This window comes from Lagopus leucura, unplaced genomic scaffold (assembly GCF_019238085.1).
Source record: "Lagopus leucura isolate 7727_CA_CO unplaced genomic scaffold, USGS_WTPT01 Super-Scaffold_100014, whole genome shotgun sequence".
Classification (NCBI taxonomy): domain Eukaryota; kingdom Metazoa; phylum Chordata; class Aves; order Galliformes; family Phasianidae; genus Lagopus; species Lagopus leucura.
The window spans coordinates 7,140,739-7,164,234 of record NW_024962268.1 but is presented as its reverse complement, the minus strand read 5'-3'; positions in this window follow the sequence as shown (position 1 = coordinate 7,164,234).

Sequence of the window (23,496 nt, the reverse complement as noted above, 5' to 3'; positions counted from 1 at the left end):
CTTCAAGTCCTTCTTGGCAGGGCTATCTCAAGGACTTCTTCCAGTCTGTACACACATCTGGGGTTACCCTGACCCAAGTACAAAACATTGCACTTTGCTTTGCTGAAGCTCATTAGGTTCACAAGGGCCCATCTCCTGAGTTTACCAAGATCTCTCTGGATGGCCTTCCTTCTGCTGCATCAACTGTCACAAATCTAAAACATTTAGGATTTCCTGTGTTCCTGGATGCTATATTTCTCCTTTCCCTTCAGCTCAGTTCTGACAGTAGAGAATCATTCATTCATTTCTGGCACAATGATTATTGGACATCCACTTACAGCATGTAATTAATATTGAGGCTCTGTAATTCACAAATACTTTCTGTCCATTTTCCCTCTTCTTTCATAGCAATCCACTACACTGAGCTAACTAGAATCATCACTGGAGATACTCCAAGTACCCAGTCCAACAATAAGGTAGCCCTACGTTTAAGGTGACCCTTGCTTCTCAAGTAAAGCCCAAAATTCACATAAAAAGATGTAACTGTCTGGTGCCACTCCATATCTTAGTATTCTGAACTGTTTCATCTCAAATGGGAGCTAAGTCATATCATCCTTGTAGACTGTTTTGGAGACAAGTTTTGTTGATGATTGCCAGGCAATCATCAGATGTAGGAAAAAAATTAATGCAAAATCTGGTGTCTGTAACTGTTCTTGCTTAATCCAGCTTTAGACTTGAGCGAGTATCAGTTCTGAGCCCTGTGTCAGAAAATGACCTGCAAGGAAATCATCAGGCTGTCCCCAGCTCCAGCAAAACATCTTCTTGGGAGCAAATTCTGCAGCTCTGGCCCAGTTCTTTGCTGCCCTTTCTGACTGGAAAGGCTAACGGCAATTCCCTACCTTTCTCCTTCCTCAGCTAAGGTGGAAGTCTTAAAAAAACACAGGTAAATCTAGACCCAAAGTCTACTCTGAGAAAATAAAAGTGCTTTTATTTTTTTTCCAGGTGAACACAAAGCACGGTTTTATATAAAAAAAAAATGAAGGTGAATGCTGTCCTCTTTTTTTATACAACCCTATCTGGAACAGTTTAAATCCTCAGAGAATACTCAGCAGCAAACACTAAGCTGCAGTTTGTTTGTATCTTGTCCTTGAGCCCTGTCAACAACCTTGCATAAATTAAACTTACAGAAATTCCTATTGAAGCCTTTCCTACTGAAGAGCCTCAGCCTCTTTTCTTAGCCCCTCTTATTGGGCCCTTCACTACAAGAAAGACATTGAGGCCCTGGAACATGTCCAGAGAAGGGCAGCAGAACTGGTGAGGGGTCTGGAGCACAAGTCTTATGAGGAGCTGCCGAGGGAGCTGGGATTGTTCAGTCTGGAGAAGAGGAGGCTCAAGGGAGACCTCATTGCACTCTACAACTTCCTGAAGGGAGGTTGTGGTGCAAAAGGGTCTGGTCTCTTCTCCCAGGCAAATAGTACGACCCGAGGGAATGGCCAGAAGTTGTACCAGAGGAGGTTTAGGTTGGACATTAGGAGAAACTTTTTCTCTCAGAGGTTGCTCAGGCACTGGAATGGCTGCCCAGGGAGGTGGTGGAGTCGCCGTCCCTGGCAGTGTTCAAGAGGCGCCTGGATGAGGAGCTACGAGATATGGGTTAGTGCTTGTGGTACTAATGGGAATGGGAGGGTGGTTGGACTGGATGATCTTGCAGGTCATTTCCAACCTTGCGATTCTATGATTCTTACACCAAGAATAATTTTAAATTGTTAGTTCCTTCTGCTGGATTTTAGTAAATCTTCCAGTGTTTCAAAACTTCTAAATTTTTGTTCTCTGCTCTTTGCATACACATATGCAGAACACATTCAATCAAATCCATGTCTCCACCCCCCCATCTTTCTACTTAGCGTACAGCATGCAGGCTATGACTGATGTTACCTGCTTTCAACCAAGACAGCTGGTGTTCATGTTTGGAAATGTCAAATGTGCACTCAGAATTTGGCCTTTCAGTCCTCCTGCTGAGCTCTCAGGACAAAATGGACTCCCTCAACTCCCTTTTCTGGTGAACACAGTGAGGTTTGAGGCTGTGCCATGTCCCTGAGCCCTCCCGCTCTGCTCATGTGCTGTGCCTACGCTGACATGGCAGCTCTATGATTGTCTGCGCAATAGTGCATATCACCATTAAGCTTCTGCTAAAAATGCTACATTATCTTACACAAGTGTTTGTTTTTCCCACGCATCTACCAGCTCCTGCAATCTAGTAGCTACTAGTTCAATCTTATCCCTGCTAGCTATTTTTTGTGACTCTCTTAGCGTGATGCTTATTCATATAATCATATTCATGATTTCTGTCCATAAGCAAAAAGTTAATTTATTTCGTTCCTTTCTGGTTCTAAACTTCTGTTGTTTCTTTCCTATTCTTTTGTTTTTCTTAATTCTCACAACATCTGCCAATTAAATAAATGTGTTTTCCAGTAGGAAGGAGGAAGATGCAATTCCTATTGCACACAGATTATATTAAGCATCCAACACTGTGAAATTACATACTCTACATAAAATAGCTGAAAGAAGGAGGAGAGGGAAGAATAAATTATTAGCAGTCTGTTTGTCATACTGTTGATAAAATGTATAGAGGTAATATGAGACAGTTGTTGAGAGAGCTATGCGATTTTACTCTGTAGGAAGGTCTCCTTGTGGTCCGTGCTCATGGTAAAGAGCGTTTATCTTTCCTCTCAAAGAGCAGTTCAGTAACAAGTTACACGCCCCCTGTTCAGTCTGGAAGCACAGCTGTATATGCACCAAGTGTGCATTTCAAAAGCTTACTGTAGCTATAAGCCCCATTCCCTACTTTACGTACAGAAGATTTCCTGCAAGTATATAGTATCCTTAAAGCACAAAGTGGCTTTCAAAGGCTACTCATCTATTTTCCTCTGAGTACTTTTTTTCTTTTTTTTTTCAAGATTGTGCCCTCTGGAGACTGCAGCGACAGCTGTGGATGAGAGTTATTCTATCTGCTGTATCTGATGAAGATTGTGTCTGCTTTCAGGCCCTCCCTTGCCCTGACCAGGCCAACATGAATCAGACTTGAGGCCTTCTTCCATTCTTTGTCTCTAGGAGTTGAAAATGTAGTAACTTCTTTCAAGGCTGAGGTTAAATTAAACTCCCAGAAAGTTTCCACTGGAACTTTATAAGAGAAAATTAGAACAGTACTATGAAAATGCAAGGTATTAAAGCAGAGCCAGCTACAATTCTGCAAAAATTAATCAGTAGATTGCAAATGTAAGTAAAACTTGGAGCTTAGTGGTAGTAGTAAGTTAAAATGCCATTACTACTCACAGAGCAAATGGAAATCAGCATTCACAGGAAGCTATGCAGGGATGGCTCTGAATCAGCATCCTAATTATTAAACAATTTCCCTCGGCTGATCTCAAAAATCTGAACTTTGCTGATGAACTTTGAATACAGTTATTGGATTAGACCAATACATAGCATAAGGCTTTTACAATCACGTTTATCTTAATAGTCATCTGAGGGTAACTGTCTTGTTTTCTTTTTGCATGTCTTGGATTTAGTAGTGTATTTCAGTGTAAATGGTACATTTGGCTGAGATATTAAGAAGTTTTAAAACACCACATCAATGAGATGTGATGAGGCAAGCCAGTGTGCCTCTGGGACAGTCACAGCTGTCCAATCTGCTGTGGCTTGCTTGCAGCTTGAACGGTCAATTAAATTATATGGTCTGATTCTTCTCTGCCCACAAAGTACGGCAAGATGAGCTTTTAAAGGAATCAAATTGTTACTCAATTTGTATATCTGAAGTTACAGTCATGCAGTCAGTTAGCATAGATGCCTCTTCCCTCCATCAACCTCAGCAAAGCTGGCACAAAGCTGTAGGCAGTAGATACGCAGAGCTGGAGTTGAGGACCTCTGCTGATCTGGCTCACCATGACCTCTCTACCTGTTGCCATTCAGTATTGCTGAGTGGAGTGGTAGGAGCAAAAGAACTAGCCCCAGTTTCAACAACTGGACAAGTTCCTGCTATTTAGATGCTCCTCTCACTCTTCCCTACACTTCAACATGGCAATGTTCTTAGCTAGTGTTCTCACTCCATTCCCAGAAAGGAGTCACAGTAAAATGAGTATGAGCCAATGTGAAAGGATGTTAGATGGCTCTTCTCTGAGGCCAGAAGTAGGTGAAACTGAGGAAGAAAATGTTTGTGATTACAAGTGTCCAGATCTTTGCAAGATTTGGCTATGTATGTTTATTTTAAAACATTTTTTGAGAAAAAATTTCCTCATGAGTAACATGTTGAAACTACACAAATTTTAAAAAAAAAATCATGAGTACGTCATTTAGAAAACATCTACCATCTCTACTCCAACTCTTTGAATACTATGAAGACTATGTTTCTCAAACTAATTTTTCAAATATACCACTTATATTATCTCTATATTTTTTTTTTTGTGTTACTTAATTTTTTCATTTTCTAAACAATCCAAAAGTTAATTTTGCAGTAAGAGAAAAAAAGAAAAGGAAAAAAAAAAAGAAAAAAAAAGAAAACACTTCAAAGCAGGGAGAACTCCTCTGTAATATGAACAATTATTAACTTTCGCAAGGTGAAGTCAAGTATGAGACAGAGTGGTTGGAAATATTCCCAAGTAATTTTTCACTCATTTAAATCCCTACATAAATCTACCTTTTGTTGTTGTTATCATTGTTGCTGCTGCTGCTGCTGCTGTGCTGTTCAGCACTATTTAAAAAATCTTTGAAAATAGGAGTTTATAGTGAACACTGTTACTTAAATTACAGCACTGAGATACCAAGAAGTAAGTATCACTATAATCAAGCTAAGTAAAAGGCCATCTTAAGGATGGGAAACCACATATGAAAAGGAAAATTATTTTCCTGATAGTGGTTTTACTATCCCCTTATATTTGCATACACCCTGTAAAGCTCGACATCATTTGAAGATGAACTGCTTGAATAAAAAGCAGGTTTTTTCTCCTTAATCCCTTTAAACCAAAGCAATAGTTCTTGTTTTGGCCAACTGTTCCTGCATTTTTCAAAGTTCATTCTTTGGAGAATTGAAACACTTTCGATTATCCAAAAAGAGCAGATGCACAACACACTTGGGGACAAATGAGATGAGTGAGCTGTGTACTGAATTTTTAATGATGTTTCCCTGGTAGAGACTTCAGAAGGCACTTTTGAAGATTGCAAACTAACTGGATAATGAGCAGTTTTCTTCGTACCAAAACTAAGTAGAAAGATCACTATTGGCTTCAACATTCATAAGCTATTGCAGGATGGTCTGTTCTTAACCAGTTTTATTAATAGCTGGAAAAGTAAAGAAGTGGAGTGAGGGAGACACTAACAAAAGATAGATCAAAATACAAAAAAGTTTCTTTCCCATTCCCAATACAAATCTTTCATATGAATGTTTTGTCTCATAAAACTTTCTTTTGGTGACAAGTAATATGATTTCTAAAGTTGGAAAGAATTTGTTTGGATGGAAAATATTTTGATGTGCTCTTAAGACTAGACAGAAGGAGATAGCTTGGAGCTTAGCATCTGAGAGTAGAAATGATGAATTAAATACTTTGCTAAACTTTTTTTGTAATACATCCTTACAATTTCAGGACTAAATAAACACATAAACTCTGAAAATAACTTCTACATCTTCTAGAATACCACTATAAGCTTGAAAACTTACAGTATCTGGGCTGTAACCTTGCAAAAGTAGAGCTCACCCTCATGAAAGATATGACAGTCAAAAAATAAAATCAAGATGTCAAATTTAAGGAAAACTGAAGTCAAGCACTTCAGGAAGTCAGACAACAAAACGATCTGGGAAACAGCCCTCAAGGACTAGGAAGCAGTGCAGAGCTGGCAGATTTTAAGAAACCTCTCCTTGGGGCACAAGAACTCTCTATCTCCATGTGAAGGAAGTCAGAAAAGGAAGGCAAGAGACCAGCTTGGCTAAACTGGGACCCGCTGGTCAAACTGGAGGGCAAGAAGAAAATGCGCAGGCAGTGGAAGCAGGGACAGATATCTTGGGAGGAGTATAGAGATGGTGCTAGGTGTGTACGGACAAAATCAGGAAGACAAAGGTACAGATGGAACTGAACTTGGCAAGGTGTGAGAAGAACATTAAAGGCTTCTGTAGGTACATTAGTCAGAAAAGGAAGGTCCAGGAGGGCATGTCCTCCCTAGTGTGCTATATAGACAGGCTGGTAACAGTGAACAAGGAGAAGGCTGAGGGACTCAACAACTTTTTTGCCTCACTTTTCACTGGCAACCGCTCTTCACATACTCCTCAAGTTGATGGGTCAGAAAGTGGAGAATGAGGAATGAATGTTCCTCTTACTGTAAGCAGAGATCACGTTTGTGACCACAAAAGACAGTCAGGGTCAGGCTGGATAGGCCTCTGAGCAATCTGGCACAGCTGTAAATGTCCCTGTACATTGCAGGGAAGTTAGAGTATAGATGACCTTTAAAAATCCCTTTCATTTGAAAATCACATCTATTCTGTGATTCTATGATACCATATAATGCCTGCCAAACATTACAAATTTTTTATTAACTGTCCACATAGTTTCCTAAGGTTGATAATAATTTAAGATCTCAGGGAGTGCAGCACATTGTGGAGAATTTGTTTGTCAGCTGTGATTTACTTTTCAAGTTTTGATTGCAGTCTTATTTTTTTGTTTTGTTTTGTTTTGTTTCTTTTTGCATGGGCTTTTTTGTTTGTTTGTTTGTTTTTATTTTTAAATAAGTCTGAAACACAGACTTTATGGAATTGCATAGAAGTCAATTCTTACCTCTTATATGCAGATTTGCAACTATTTCCAGTCACTTTTATTACCTCAGTGTATGGATTAAGGGGCTAATCCAGACGTCCTGTCATGTCCTTGTATTTCTTTTATATTTTAAATTCCCTTTGGCTGCGTTAAGCTGGAATAAGGCTGAGGGAATATATAATGTAGAATATTTAGCCAGTTAAGTTTACAGTAATCATTCAGTCACACAGTTGCATCAAAACAGTTGTTTCTAAATCATGAGTTTTTCTCAACTGGAAAGAAATAAATCATCAGGAAAGTACTATGCCCTCCTGATGTGGGACACAGTAAACTTTCGACTGAGGTTTTCACATAGCAATTTCATACCCACCTGTGTTCATTTAGTGCAATATAAATCTACCATAGAGGAAATACACCATCTTGTAAAAAAAAACAAAAAACAAACAAACAAACAAACAAACAAAAAAAAAAAGTTATTTGTTGCTTGGTAACATGTTGAGTCTATGCGGTGCTAGGAATAAACTGTGTGCTAACCTTTTGTTTTCCATTTGATGTTGTAGAGACGTAAAAATTTGTGAAGAAAAATTTCGAACAGTATTAAACTAATTTCAAGTCAATAGAGGGTCTACATTCTCCTATTCAAGTATCTGTTTCTAATTCGTTTGCATTAAATGAATGTATGTATATTTGCTATAAAAAAATGTGTCACTGCTATGTGCCCACTAATCTTAATGATTTTTAAATGTCCATTATTATTACCTTAGTGGGAGCAAAATGGGTTGAATATGTCCCAGCCTTTGTGTAATATACCTGTGAAGAGATTGCTATGTATTACGCAACTTATACTGTCAAGTGACAACCCGTACAGACGTAACAACTACAGGAATATATACATATACATGTATTTTAGAAAAACTGGAATTGTTTTCAAAGGATTCAAATAAAGAAATGTTTTTGGCTGAAAAATTTTTAGCTAAAAGTTGGACTGGCTGTAGTCATTCTTTAAATAACATAACTGCATAATTTCCACTGACAGTACATTAATGTTGCTGACATCTTGATAAATGTACTACAAGTAGATCTTCAAAGCTGTTTCCAAAAAGGTGTGTCACTTACTCTCCATAGCATCTTTGGTGTAAATCCTACAATATATACACAGGCATCGGAAGGGACAAAGACCACCTGCTTTTTTCACATAAAGAATCTCATTGAGTGGTCATAGTCTAATGCATAGGATTTTCAGGTGAGCTGTGTGAACAGTAGAAGTAATAAGATCTGTGCTTGCTAATAAAACCATTTCCAAAAAGAATTATTTAAAAGTATTCCAGAATTCACTACATTTTTTGACAAGGCTTCTGTCAATCAGTTATCATCCTGTCTTGAGTTTTCTCTTTTGCAGAGAAATACTGAGAAGACAGTAATAGAGTAGTTTTTGTTTCTTGCTGGAATCTTTATTTCTCTGTCCCTTTCAGACAAGTTGTAGATGTGAGAATGATACAGTGATTGGATTGGCCTCATCAGCCTATTTGCTTTCACCATCACAGAATAACCAGATGTCCACACACATTCCCTTACATCTGTCAGCAGCTCTTCATGTAACAGGTCATGGTCCTTCCCATTTAGCCTTCATTCACACAAAATAAATGAGATGTGGGGAGAGACAGGGAAAGGATTTTAAATAAACTATTTCTCATGTGGATTCTCTGTAAAGTAGTTCTCATCAAGAGATGAGAGAGAGTTACTTGAGACGGAGGGACTTGAAGCATGAAATCCTTGTGATGTCAAGATGTTAGTGGGGCAGGTTACTTACTGTTTTATGCATTTGTTGCTTTTCATTTCTTGCATGCCTTCTTCAAGTACCACTGATCCAGGGTTTTGCCAGTGCTCAGTGCATCACCTGCTCTGCTGCTCCCACAGCTCATCATTTTTACATTCTTCCTGCTCACTGACCTGGCTATGAAATCTAAAGCATTGCCTTAAAGTCCAAGTAGGGAGCTCCATAAACATCTCCATCCCTTGGAAAACTAATAAAGCTCATTCTAGCAAAAGGGATGCAGGAGGGAGAATTTCCTCCTGGAATCCTTTCGTCACATATGTTCTCCACCTTGTATTCTTCGTCGGCAGGCTTCTGGGTTTGCCTGTTTTGGCACACATGTTGTTTTCACGCTTCATTTCCCACCATTCTTCTTACTGTAGAGCAGCAGACTGTCTGGAAAGATAATCTCAAAAGACTATTTTCTGTACTATGTCTGAAGAATAATATTGGACAGTTTGGCTAGCAACACAAGATCGACAATCTGGAAGGCTGATTTTGAAAAAGTACAGTTACTTCAGATAGGTATGGTCATCACTCTTACACAAAAAGCATGACCGTGATGATTACTCCATAAAAATGCAATGACATTGACAACGTGAGAAGAATTAGTCCATACTACTTGTAATACAGACCAGAAAAAAAAAAAAAATTAAAAGAAGTACTTATTTCCTGAACATTTTTTTTTATTTTTTATTTTTTTACAGCAGCCAAAAATGTGGAGAGATTTATCAGTGATAAATCTTTTGCTTTAGTGGTATTGAAGGTGGCATTTGTAATAAGTGGATCCCTACACTAGAGATACCCAGATTTACACATATATGAAATGGCTGAACTGGTCAGTTTGTGCCATTGCTATCCTGGAGTTAACAGGGAGAAAACATTCTTGCTTTTCTTAAAGCTCTTGTCTTGGCATAGAGAGAAGAGAGGCTGTAAATGAGGCAGTGAATGCTAAGGAGAATGTATTTTTAAGTACCAAGACACAGTGGAACATTTATTTGGAACTTTATTGTGGTAGCATGCTCAACATGCTAAAATTAAGGCTAAATGGAATGAAGTTCACATGTATGTGCAGTCTATATGTCTTCTAAAGAAATGCCTTATTGAAACTAATCCTACCTTCCCTACTGAGGCAAAAACTGGAGGCTTCCAGATGAGTGACTGGGCTCTGCAATTGTTTTGGCATGAAGCAAAGGGCTGTATGATGTGTTCTTCTGCATGTACTCATGGCACACTTACTGCCTGGAACTATTCAGACTCAAGGAATGAATTATGTAAAAACCTTCACAGATTAATCATTGTTCCCCAGCTCACTGGTTACAGTAATCTTAATTAAAAGCAACCTTTAAACAGGAGCTTCTAATACTATTAGTTAAAGAAATGATGCCTGACAGAGATGTCTGAAGAGGAAAAATACTTGCAAGAATTGGTTCCACATATTTGTCTTCAGGAGGTCAATGTGATCCACAGTGCCATGTCCTGAAGAACTCATGAACCTCTTGGAAAAGACACTTGAGAGTTATATGTATTACTTTTATACAGAATATTGCGTCTTTCAGGTGATAAAAACAACACATTGTACATGAGAGATAATTTCTGTCTTCAGTGTCAGGTTAATCTTGCACCTTAGAAATGAAATAACAAATTCAAATGCAGAGAAGCAAATCACAGAGGTGAAAAAATTCAGGAACAGTTTTTAACAAGAAGACAATATGAATTAATTATTTGCATTTGTGCTGGGGATCTAGAATTTATTTTTAAATAAGACACAACTCATTCAATGTTGTGATAGCTTTACCTCAGCAATGTAGGCATACTATTTTTATTATTATTGGATCTCTGTAAATATTAAAGTCATTGTGAATCTCCTCACCACGTACGGAAGATCTGTTGGATGAATTCCAGAAGGAACAGGACTTTTTCAAATACCAGTAATCATTTCTAAATGTAAGAATAAAGACAAGCAACAGAATGAGATGGAGCAATACAAAATAGGCAGAGGACTTCAATCATTGCCCCTTCCTCCTCTTCCTTCCTTATCACTATCACACAGACTTCTGTTAACAGAATAGGGGAGCTAGCCAGAGAGTCTGTTAAGTTTGGCAGTGACATCTGGAGCATCAAGTACAAAGGTGAAATGGAAGACTGAAATGGTCACAAAAATCTCTGTTTTCTTGGAAAGCAAGATGTTTGCAGCCAAAATATTTTTCAGATTGAACTTTGTTTTTTTTCTTGTGTACTCTGATCAAATATGTCTCAAACTGGAAATGAATTAGAACTGTTTAGAAAATATCTAAACAGAACTAGCAAAGTACATCTGCATACTGATGAAACAGTATCTTAAGTCTCTGTAGCCAGAGGCAGGATTTAGAAAAGCAATGTCAAGAATTTCCAAATGAGAGTCTGCCAGGCAGTTGGTCTGGGAAGAGGAGAGCCCAGAGGGAACACTGCAATCTTGCATTTGACTGAGCAGGCACCTGATTCAAAAGTCAGTAGGGAACACTACCAATGTAACTTTTCTTGAGAGACAGAACAGCAGCTGGAAAGCGTTGATTTTGTTCTGCACCCTTTTGTAAGGAGAGCACTGAAAAACTATCATCAGGAAAAGAAGCTCCCAAATGATATTGATTAAATCAGAACAAAAATGCATGAAAGCCTATTACTGAATTGGCTGATGTAGCTGCCAAGCCATTCTCAATAATATTTGAAAGTCATGGTGTAAGGTGAAGTACTTAAAAAGGGTAACAACAGACCCATTTTTTAAGAAGGGCAAAAAGGATGACCAAGCGAATGACCAACCTGTCAGTCTCACCTCTGTGCCAAGAAAGATCCTGGAGCAGATCATCCTGGAAGCTATGCTAAGGTGCATGAAGACAGGGAGGTGATACAAAAGAACCAGCATGTTTTCACCAAGGACAAATCCTCCTTGACCAACCTAGTGGCCTTCTATAATGGTGCAAGTGCATCACTGGACAAGGGAAGAGCCACTGATGTCATCTATCTGGACCTCAGTAAGGCTTTTGACATGGTACCTCACAACATCCTTTTCTCCAAATTGGAAAGATATGGACTTGATGAGTGGACTGTTCAATGGACAAAGAACAGGTGCAGGATCAAATCCAGACAATGGTGGTCAATAGCTCAGCATCCAAATGGAGACTGATGACAAGTGAGATGTCTTAGGGGTCAGTACTGGGACAAGTGTTCTTTAACATCTTCATTAATGACACTGACACTGGAATCAGCACCCGCAGCAAGTTTGCAGGGAGTTGGAGATTCATGATTCTTGAGGTCCCTTCCAACCCGGGCCATTCTGTGATCCTGTGATTCTGTGTGGCTTACATGCCTGAAGGACAGGACGCCCTTCAGAGAGATCAAGACAGGCTCAAGCAGTGGACCCAGGAGAACCTCATAAAGTTCAGTAAAGCCAATTGCAAGGTCTTGCACCTGGCTTGAGGCTACCCCCACTATCAATACAAGCTGAGGAATGAAAGGATTTAGTGCAGCGCTACTGAAAAGGATTTGGGTGTACTGGTGGATGGGAAGCTACCCTCGCAGCCTAGAAAGCCAACCAGATCCTGCGCTGTATCAAAAGAAGCGTGGACAGCAGGGAAAGGGAGATGATCCTGCTCCTCTACCCTGTGCTGCTGAGACCTCACCTGGAGTACTGAATGCAGATATGGAGTCCTCAGTACAGTCATGGACCTGTTGGGATACCTGAGTCCTGAGGAGCCCAGGGATGGAACACTTCTCCTATGAGGACACACTGAGAGAGCTGGGGCTGTTCAGCCTGGAGAAGAGAAGGCTCTGGAGAGATCTGAGAGGGGTCTTTCAGTGTGTAAAGAAGAGCTACAAGAAGTAAGAGAACAGACTTTTCAGCAAAGTCTGCTGTAATAAGAGGAAAAAAGAGGTGAGATTTAGGTTGTATATAAGGAAAAATATTTTACAGTGAGAGTAGTGAGACATTGGAACAGGTTGCTCAGCGAGGTGGTAGATGCCTCATCCCTGTTGACATTCAAGGCCTGGCTGGAGCAAGCTCTGAACAACCTGATCCAGCTGTGGATGTCCCTGTTCATTGCAAGAGAGCTGGACTGGATGATCTTTAAAGGTCTCTTTCAACTCTAGGGATTCCATGATTCGATAATATCAGAGAAAAAGACAATCAATACATAAAATATATTGCAGGATTTATAAGATCTTATCAAAGGTGTTGTTCTATTCCTGCCAGTGATCATGGACAACTGAACTCCATCGTTAATGTTGCAAGATGAGTTCATTACAGAGGTCACAAAAACTGTATCAAAATTTGCTACCTGCTGCTTCATGCAAAGGAAATTTGAACACAAATATTTCACAGGGTAGAAAACATATTGGTCATTTTTAAAGATCATTTAAAAAAATGCTAATGCTGTTCTGAATTTTTAAACCATGTCTACTAGGAATTTATTGCTGAAGGCTTGAAGCGTGAGCAATTAGTATTAACGCTGCATGTTAATTTAGACTAGGTGAAGAAAAGGCTGCAGTTAGTAATTTAAAATATATTCACACAATCAAACCAAAATAGTCTTTAGAAACCAAATCTGGATGCAGCTCATGGGTTTCTGTGAGCATGACTCCTAAAATCTGTTCCTTGCTTGTAAAGAATATTAGATCTGCAAAATATTTTCATTTGTGTTGTGCAAACTCTAGAAATGGAACAGTCCTCTCTCCAATACATGTACAGCTCAAAAGTCAGTGGAGAACCTGCTTTCTCTTTTGATGCAGTTGGAGATCATTGGTTCACTGAGCAGTGCCTCAATGTGCAGTGCTCTGGTGAAGGAGCAGATGTGCCTTTTGTACAGGTTCCTCTTGTTTTTGTAGCTTTTCAAACACCTGTCTTCTAAAGTTTGCTCATGTAGGCAAAACATAGTCAAAAGTTACTAAACATAACTCTGGCTACTGGAAAAAAAAAACAGTGTATTCGAAAAGCAGTGCACTTCCTGGGACATTCCACTGACTCATCATCCATCATTATTTACATCAAGCCTTCCCCAACATCTGATTTCTATTGCTAATGATCTGCCACCTTTGTCTATTACTGGAGCTGTTTATCACTGTCAGGTAGAATCAAATGGTGCCATTTGAAGGCTTGAACCTTGATTGCAAGTTAGTGTCAAATGTTGAGGGGTTTTTTTGTTTTTTTTTTTTGCTTCTGAGTGCATAATGGGAAACAGAGAGAATGATTTACATTATCATCTTAAACATTTATGAAAAATAGATAAAAGCAACAGAGCACTGACTAGATAGATATAAATAAAACTAATAGCACTGTATGTCTTATCCCAGAATCCACGCTGACACAATAACTAGTTCATTAAAAATTGTTTTTGTATCCCTGAATACTTTTGTGATGACAGCATTTTATTCAAGTGAGTGAGCACAGAGGGGAGCACTTGTGGAATTCCTTCTTTGTTCTGAGTTTGTCCTTATTTTTGTCCTTATTTTTGTCTATGAAGCAGATTTTTTTCAAATTTGTGCCTACTGAAGATGCAGAAATAGAGCTAATACAAACATGGTGGAACTGCTCACAGACTGGAACTGTCTCCTCCTCTGTACCCAGGCAGAACTCCAATTGATTTTCATTATTTAAAAAATCTTTATGTTCTGCATCTGGCCTGAATGTACTAGTTTTCACTGAAAAATGCTATTTGTCTGCTATGATTTGTTCTGTTTTTCTGTTTAGTTCTACTTCAAATTGACTTTAAACTAGGGAGATAACACAAAGGCATAGCTAATGTCCGGCAGTGTTTAACAGGGAATTGCTTCACATCCAGTGGGAGCTGGGAAAGTAAAGAACTCAGATTTACAGTTACTTCACATTGTAGTTTCTTCTATGCTCTTAATACTTTACTTTGATTGTTTCACTTTGGACCTCATTTTGTGTAGCAGTGAGATTATAAACTTACCTATACTTACAAACAACTTTGAGAACTATATGAAAAACCTAGTAGAAATGGTATGTGTTCTTTTGGTTTAATTTGATAAATTTGGCGACTCACTACCTATTCAAAACTGAGTATATCTGTGGTGTCATGATTGACAGAGCATCACAGGGGACATTTGCAATAGGAAACAGTCACAGTCTTACAAATAGTCTTATCATCTTTCCACTGAAGTCAGAAGGTTTTTTTTTGCCAGTAATTTCAGAAGTACGTCCATACTCGTAATCTCCTTTGAAAACTATACCCAGAGGAGAAGGCAAGTGGGACCCAAAACTGAGATACTTTCAGAAAACCATTCAGTTTAGGGACAGTATCAATGCCAGAGACTTGATTTAACCTTTTTGCTGCTAAAAAACAGCCCTTTAGGCTTTCTATTGCAGTCGAAGTCATTTATATGTGCACTAGCACCGTCTTATAAAGTTACTTCTAGCCAGACTGTTCACAGAAATACATGACAGAGGTGCAGCATGAAAGAGCTATTATTTTCCAGTATCTGAGCTGTGTAACTTGTTCCTGTGCTCACACTGCCATTCACTTTGCTTCCATAAAGCCAGATTCTCACTACTTCCACAGGGAAATTCTGAGTAGGATACTAGATGGGTAAACTGTGCTTTTATATCTTGGGTTTAGGCAGTAATTTTGCAGATTCACTCCCATCTCATTGCCTTGACAAAATTTGCAGATCAGCCCTGTTAGAAATATTGAAAGATGCTATAAATGGTGTGGCAAAGGTATGCAGAAGATGTCCTTACTCCGTGCAGGTGATCATGGCAAATGCTTATCCAAGAAATTGTCTCATGCAGCCTCATTTCCAAGTACTGAGAGTTTGAGCGAGCTTCAGCTTCTTGTTTATCATCACTTACAACTACTGTGTTGGTAACTTTCTCATGTAAGCAGGAGAGGCAGAAGTGCTGGAATCAAAAGTGATGCTCTGGACACATGGAAATTTCAGGATGTTAATACATCCTAATTTCAACAGTCTTTTCATACCCTCAAAATCTCTCTTATTTATGTGTAATCTAAGTGTCAAGCCACTAATAAATACACATCTTTTTAAAAATTTGTAGAAATTATAAAATATTTATTAAATCATAAACATAATTAGTGAGACAGTCAGAAATCAGGAAACTTAAATTCACCTGCAATCAAAAATAGCTAGATGCTATTCAGGAAGGCCTTTCCTGGGCAGAAAGTGCCTTCAAGCCTAGCAGAGTTCAGAACAGGAATTAGGTCTGGCTTTGTAACTGGATCAGGCACCTGGATTCAGCAGCCTCTGCATTACAATGCTGAAATACATCAGAGGCACCGCTTGTCTCACAAATCCCTTCAGAGTGATTTGATCTGTGTTATTTAAATGTAGTTATTTCTCCATTTTTGGCATGCAGAACACTTGGTTTGCAGTCACAGAGAGTAAGTATACAGCAGTGTCACTGCACCCTGTGTAAGCACAGCAATCCAATACCAGAAAGATGATGACCAGCAGAGATCAGCTGAAATGTCTGACCAGCCCAAAAAGTGTCAAGTTACGCATTTGCCTGCATGACTAGTATGGACATACTCCCTTATTCCAAGGGTTCCTGAGGTGTTCAACAATTTTGTGCATGTCCCTGGTGCAACTTGAGAGCTTGCATGGCATTCTTGAAGCATGGCTCCACATTACTTCAGCTGGTTTTGCAACAGCAACTCAACACAGACAAATCCTATGCCCAAAGAAATAAACACTGCTGGATTTCAGCATGCTCAATAGGCATCTGCGGCACAGTAGTTCCCTAAGAAGGAACAGATCCTGAGAGATCCTATTTTCCTGACTTTTCTTTCAAAGCATTCTAAACTTCACACATTCTAAATGGTAGAGAACAGAACTGAACTAATTAAGTCTCACTGACAAAAATGTAAGCTTATCTTGAAAAGCTGAATGTTTCAGGGGCATAAAGTGGAAATGAACCACTTGTCTAGCCCTTTGATTTAAAGAAAGAAGCTGAGAAAACAGGTCACTGTGTCCTGCCCATCTCAGTGGTGATTCAATAGTCAGGAATAAATAACCTTATAAATTCCATTTTCCAAAAGCAAGCATAGCCATACATTTCTGTAGAAAAACCTTTCTTGTCATAAGTTCACAACAATGACAGTATTAGCTGGAAAAAAAGTAATGCCTACCAGTGATGTGTTGGGAGCAGGGACAGGTAGGCCATGTATCACTGCCTGCAAACTGACATTTTCAGAGTAAAAATCTACTTCTCATAATTTTCTAGTCAGTAGAAAAATCGGGATGAAATCCTTTCATTAAGCTGAACTGCTTTCAGGATTGCTTTTTCTTAATTTTGTTTGGTTTGATCTTTTACACCACATTTGTACAACAAGAGATCTTCTTTCCTCTCTTTACGGTTTTGGAGGTAACAATTTTTACGTAAAATTTTATCATACTTTAAGGCACAACCTCGCCATGAAGCAGCATAACGTAGGATATGGAAAAGATGTTTCATGCTGTGTGAAAGATATGTAAAGTCAGGTCCCTTTGGCCTTGAAGGAAGTCTTGTCTTCCTGTTCAGGCAATTCTGCTTCACAGCAGCAATATTCTGGAGCATGGGCTGAGTTTTACTTCTTGACACTAGAGGCTGCAGTGCAAGTGTATGCATCTTAGCACTAAGGAGACCTGGCTCCATTACGTTTGCTTTAGCACTTCCCTAAATAAAAGAGGTTATGCTGTAAATGAAGTCCTGTCACCTCAAAACTGCATTATCGTTTTTGAAAACCAGTGTTAAAAATTAAAAAAGTTAAAAACCTTATTTCTTTTCCTGGCTACTTGTAAAGACACATATTCCTTGGGTGACAGAGGAAATAAAACATCCAGTGCAACTGGTTGCCATTTCAGTACCAGAGTTTGCTTCCACCTGTGTCGTTTCTGATACATGAAGATTTACACATCTAGCATGATATGCTGTATATCTTGAGGAATTAATGCAATGATATTTTGCCTTGCAGATGCTGGTTTGGAGCTGCTTTAATCTGAATGAAAATACTCGCAGTGAACAGATACAATTAAGTATGGGACAATTAGGATTCCAACACTGAGCATGACTGCCTTTCCTGCTAAGATTCAGAAAGCTTAAAGCATACATTTAAAGAATCTATGACAACACAGATTCTGTGTTATGCTGATTGTTGATAACAATGGAAACAGAGAAGAATTTATCCACACAGGAATGCTGACAAAAAATTCAAGCTTCAGGCGACAATCTAAATGTACTTGGCTATACCAGAGAGCTAAGAAGAGCTATCAGTTATCCATAAGATGAAAATATCAGACCAATGACACTATACGTTAGTTTTATGCAAATATAAGCGAGATGGACTGTATTTAAGAAGATCAGTACAGATGCTATAACTTCACAGATTGATTCTTTTTTTTTTTTCAGCTCTTCTCATGTCCCATAACTTGAGTTGTGAAAGAAACCACAATGTGGTTTCAAAACCTTTCTCCTCTAAGTTGCAGTGTCAATTCAGTAATTAAACCAGATGAGACCCAAACAAAGACCTCTTTCTGCAAAATAAAATCAAAAATAAATGCAAGTCCTCAGTGTGCGTAACGTGACATGAAAGGGAAAGAATCTGTCATTCAAACAGTTTAATGACCTGCAATCACATTTGCATAGTTAAAGACTCCAGCATAAAGTCTATACTATTACCACATTTTCTCATCCAGAGCATACTGACATTCCAAAAATATCTACGTCATGTGAAATAATAATGGATGAACAGGCCTTCATAAAATGCGAGTCAACTACAGAATTCAACCCCATTCTCAAGTTAGGAAGCAAGTAGTTTCTTGGCATTTTATATCACCTCTACAACTCTGCAAGGACAAATAAATACCAACTACAGGCAGATGACTGGTAGAACAGAGATGTTTGTACTGTTCAGTTACTTAACTAAACCCAAACCTTTTGATCTTTCTACATCACTACAGAAAACAGAGTGTGGTAATTGTTCTCCTGATGATAATTTTAACTCTAGTGATTTTATGGGATTTAAAGTTAGCTTTAAAAAGATAACAGTTTAACCTGAATTCCACAGCCTCCCTCATTTTCAGTGTGAAAGTTTCATGAGTGCCCTCAGTTCCACACATTCAGAACTGCTCCAACACAGCAGTTATTTACCTCTCAACTGCATAAGCCCTCCACACATCCAGAAACAAGATGGAAACTCACCAAAGGCTCTTCAGAGGCAGAGCCTCAATATGCAACTGCAGTACAAATCTCGGTAATAGCCAGGAAGTGTATTCTTTTCCATTTGTCCTTCTAATTGAAAGGCGGAGAACCCAGACGGCCTTTTTAAGCAATAAGAAAGTAGTTAAATGATCACAGATTATTTGGGAGGATTATAATTTATGGTCCACCAGGTTCAATACAAATAAAAAGGGTATTATATAGGCTGTGAAACTTTCTGCCTCAGGGAAGTTGTGGTTGCAAAGATCTTTCACATTTTCTAAAAAGCATACAATCACCATCCCATACTATGTAATTCTTGTCTGTATACACTGTATGAATTTGTTTTACAAGCATAGAGATGAAAGCAGTGAATTTTGCTTTCTGAGACTGGATAGAAGCTGAATATTTTTAGAGACATCAAGTACTGGGAATATGTGATTAGTGAAACATATCCTTCTGGTTCTGTGGGACACCATGAAACCCTGGTGTTATGGAATTTTCTTTTAATATTAACTAAAATAACCTTGAAATCAGAGCCTTTCCACGGTTTTCCAGACAGAACAGCTCTCTGACCTAATCTCTTTCGTTAATACTTTCCTCTCAGTGATGAAAAGCAGGCTAAGAGTAGCACACTCCACATCTCTTTTAGGTGATGTTTACAGTTCTTTTACCATTAACATGTGAAGTTTTTCCTGAACGGCACTAAATCTTACGTGATACAAAGGGAAGCAAAATAGGAAAGGAAGGTCTTGTTAAGTCTCAAGTGTTAGCTACATGAAGAACTTTTATCTGTTGTGTGCCAAGATTCATATCACTATGTGTCTCACCATCAGACATGTACACGAATTTTGATAGTCCAATTTTCACACACTTGAGCAGCCACATGCCTCAGAATTGCCATGTATTTTAACTTCTTTTTTTTTAACTTACACAAATGGTGTCATTGTAGACTCTACTTTTCATCCATGAGATGCTGAAGGCATTCAGGTTTTTGTCAGTCTGTTTATTCTTGCTCTGTTGTACATCTGTTGCATGATCCCTCTTAACTGGTGTGTGCACCACTGTATGGATACAAAAGCAAATTCATAAATAATGTTTCAGGGTAAATTACAAAATAATACTTTTTGAAAGTATTATTATTATTATTATTATTATATTTTTATAATAATTTTATAATAATATTTTTATATTATTATAATTCATTATATAATACAATATATTAATATAATTATAATTATTATATATTATAATTATAATAATATAATATATTAATATAATTAATTATAATAATTTTTATATTATTATAATTATTATTATTATTAGAAAGCACTGCAGGAAGCATTTGCTTTTAGCATTCTTTGTTGGGTTTTTTGTTTGTTTGTTTTTTTCTGGAATACTTTTAGTCCTTATAAGTCACAGGGAAAAAAAAATAAAAAAGGCTTGTATTCCTTTAAATTTCTTTTCAAATACAGTCGATTTTAGAATGATCATCATAAGACCTTTTATTTTTTAAATCTATCAGCAGTATTTTTGCATAAAGAATTGCACCATACAGTATTTATAGACTAATACATGCTGTGCAGAATTGTCAGTCTTCACTCTTTTCTCCTGAGGAGAGATAACTAATTTGTATTGTGTTTTGATGACACTTATTCACCCAAGTGGATAAATGCCATAGAAGAGGTGACAGCACATGTGACTGACAATGTCTGTAATTGCCTTTACCTTCATAAACAAAAAGATTAGCATGTGTTGGGTACTCCAGAGGGCAATACTACTCAGTCTCCAAAGTGAGAATCTTGGGAAAGATAAGAGTCATTAAAACTAAGATTCTAAAACAAAACAAAAAGTTTATCAAGACCTTGAGAGTCTATCACCCTATTTCCACCTTTGAAACCATTAAGGCATTTGCGCTTTTGTGATGTGTAACAAAAAACAGAGTTAAAATTTATATGTAAAGTCCAGGAATAATCTTTGTTCCTGTCCTTTTATTCTCTCTACCATTCATGAAGACGCATTCAAAGAAAGAAGACTGGGAATGGTGAATTCATTTTTTAGATTAATACTGCCAGGTTCCATGTTTTATATTATGAAAGACAGTGATAAATTATATAACAATGTGCCATTTTCTTGTCTTATTTATTCTTCATCCACCATACAAGCTATTTAACAAAGAAAGCTAAGATTTAACAGAGCCTTTTCTACCTCCAAGACAAATTGTTATCACTATTAACCTAGTGATAAAATTTGGATGAATTGCACTGAAGTCAACTGGTTTCTTTCAGAATTACACCAACGTACACTGAAAATAAAAAAAGATTGATCCTTCCAAAAAAAGGGGTTCAGTGCACATTTCAGGAAGCTGAAATGTATAGTAAATAAAGCACGGGTCACATAAAGCAAACTGAACATGGCCCTGCAACTGGGACAGCACGGAGGCAAAATTAGTTCATGGTCTGAATTTCCAGCACAGTTCAGCTCTCATCAGCACCACACCATTCCTGCCTGAAAGTCAGACCTAGAAGCATCCTGCTGGGAAAAATAAGGACTTTGGTGACAGTGTCCTCACAAATAATGGGGTTTGCCAAAACAAACAACATCTTAAACACAACTCCCTACATATAGTTTGTTATATTGCACACATGGGGCTTCTGTCTACCCTAAATTAGTGTAGGGAGAGTGGAACTGCAGCAAGATTAGGAAGAAGAAAGGGAGCGCTTTGCATTACACAGAATTCTTCTCTTGCACTTTTAAAATGTGTATCTCCCCTATGATTTACTATTTTCCTATTTTTCTAGAAATCACTGGAAACAAATGTTTTCATTTTTTTCTAATATATTTCCAGAAATGTGTCCAGGTGTTTAAAACAGCCCAAAGGAATGAGGCATAGGTTCTGAGCAAATAATAGCATGAGACACCGCAGTTAAATTCTTTACTGTCAGTCATACGCAGGAGGTGGTGAAATGATCAGTATAATTCTGACATAAAAATTTAGTTTACTTGAACAGCATCATAGGATAATAGTCTCAGTACAGTTTTCAGATTTAATGTGCTAGGAATTCTGACATTTTTGCATTTTGCTGTCGGTCCATTAAGCTGGTGGTCAGATCACCTTTCCATCCCCCTTGCAGCCAGCATAATTTGTGTTTTTCAAACTCTTCTGCCTTTAATAGCCTTTAAAGCCAACACAAATGAACATTTGAATGAGTGGAGTGTAATAAATCAGAATTGGAGTATCCACAAGGCATTAAAAATTGAGAAGGTGATTTTTGCTGAAGGTAACCATGCTTCTGAAAGTACACATTTATTTTAATTAGACAGCTTCTCTTTTCTGAGTTCTTAGCTTTTATGTAGCATAAACATCCCAGCAATCCTTCCTATATCTCTAGTAACATGTGAGGGGAATCCATAGCTGCTGATGACTCAACACTAAGTGGGAACCATTAAATAAGGGGGCTTTTTTCACAGGGACACACCTAGGACATCTATCATTTTCAGTGGTCACCTGTTCCTTGAAACACTGGATTTAGAATCACGCAGTATCCAGAGTTAGAAGGGACCTACAAGGATGAACAAGTACAATTCCTGGTACCTGGATCTAAACAGAATATAAATTGCTTTAAGGTTTTAGTTCTTAAAAGAACCTCACATTTGAGTGTTTTCTTGCATGGTCCCCCTGAAGCTGCAGCAAATGGATCTAGTCTGGCATTTTCTGTCTGCTCATGTCTGTACCATCAATTGTTTGCTATAAAGCTGCTTGTCTTACCTGTTCTGCCTGCCACAGAAGATCTTTGATGGCTAGTTTAATGTTCCAGAAGATAAGCAGCATAAAAAAGCTACACTATTCACAGAGGATGGTCTAGTTTGCGTAATCTTCTCCCCTGGGATGTGTTTCTCTTTAATACTGAGATTAGGGTAGTAGATGGGGAGCTCAGCATACAGGGCTATTATTATGTGGGGCTATTTAGCAGTTCAAGTGTAGTTGCCACACTAAAGTTAGTTAGTAAAGTTAGTTGGCTCATGCCAACAGGTCATCTAATTCCTAGTGGCAGGAAGAAGCAAAGCAGCAAGGCCAGCTCAGGGACCCAATTTCATGCTCAGCTCACATCTCAGGAGGGGCTGAGACACCTATGGAGATATTTCCCACCCGTGACCCTCAGTTCTCTACTGTAGCAGACTGCCTTTTAGTTTAGGGTCCCACAGAGACTTTGCTATGCTACAGTAATGTTAAGCAGGTGGTGTTGTTTTTTTTCTTGTTCCCTTCCTGCTTTGCACAATCACAACAAGAATATCCTAGGTTTTCAATAGTCACGCGAAACAATAAACAGTGGAAGGTCACTCCTGCATCAGATTTTACTGTTTTTAGTCATTTGGAATAATAAACATTGGTGAAAATATCTCTCTGCTTCTGGAGAAAGAGCTTGGCTGATTAAAGACTTTAGAAAGCTTTCTCACTGTTTGAGAAATCAATGTGAGGTGAAATTCTGAAAGGCACAGTTCATACTCAGTAAATTTACTAGTCAAGATTGGCAGATCAGACAACATTTCAATTTTCCTAGTATCCACAGAATCCTAGTATTTCCACAGAATTTTGAAGCACTCCATTTTTGGTTAATGCAATTAGGAACAGTAAAAGAATTAGTAAGAAGAAGCATTCCCCGTGTTTGAATTAGCAATTGAAGACTGGAGAGAAAAGGTGAAGAGAGACTAGGCTATTTGAT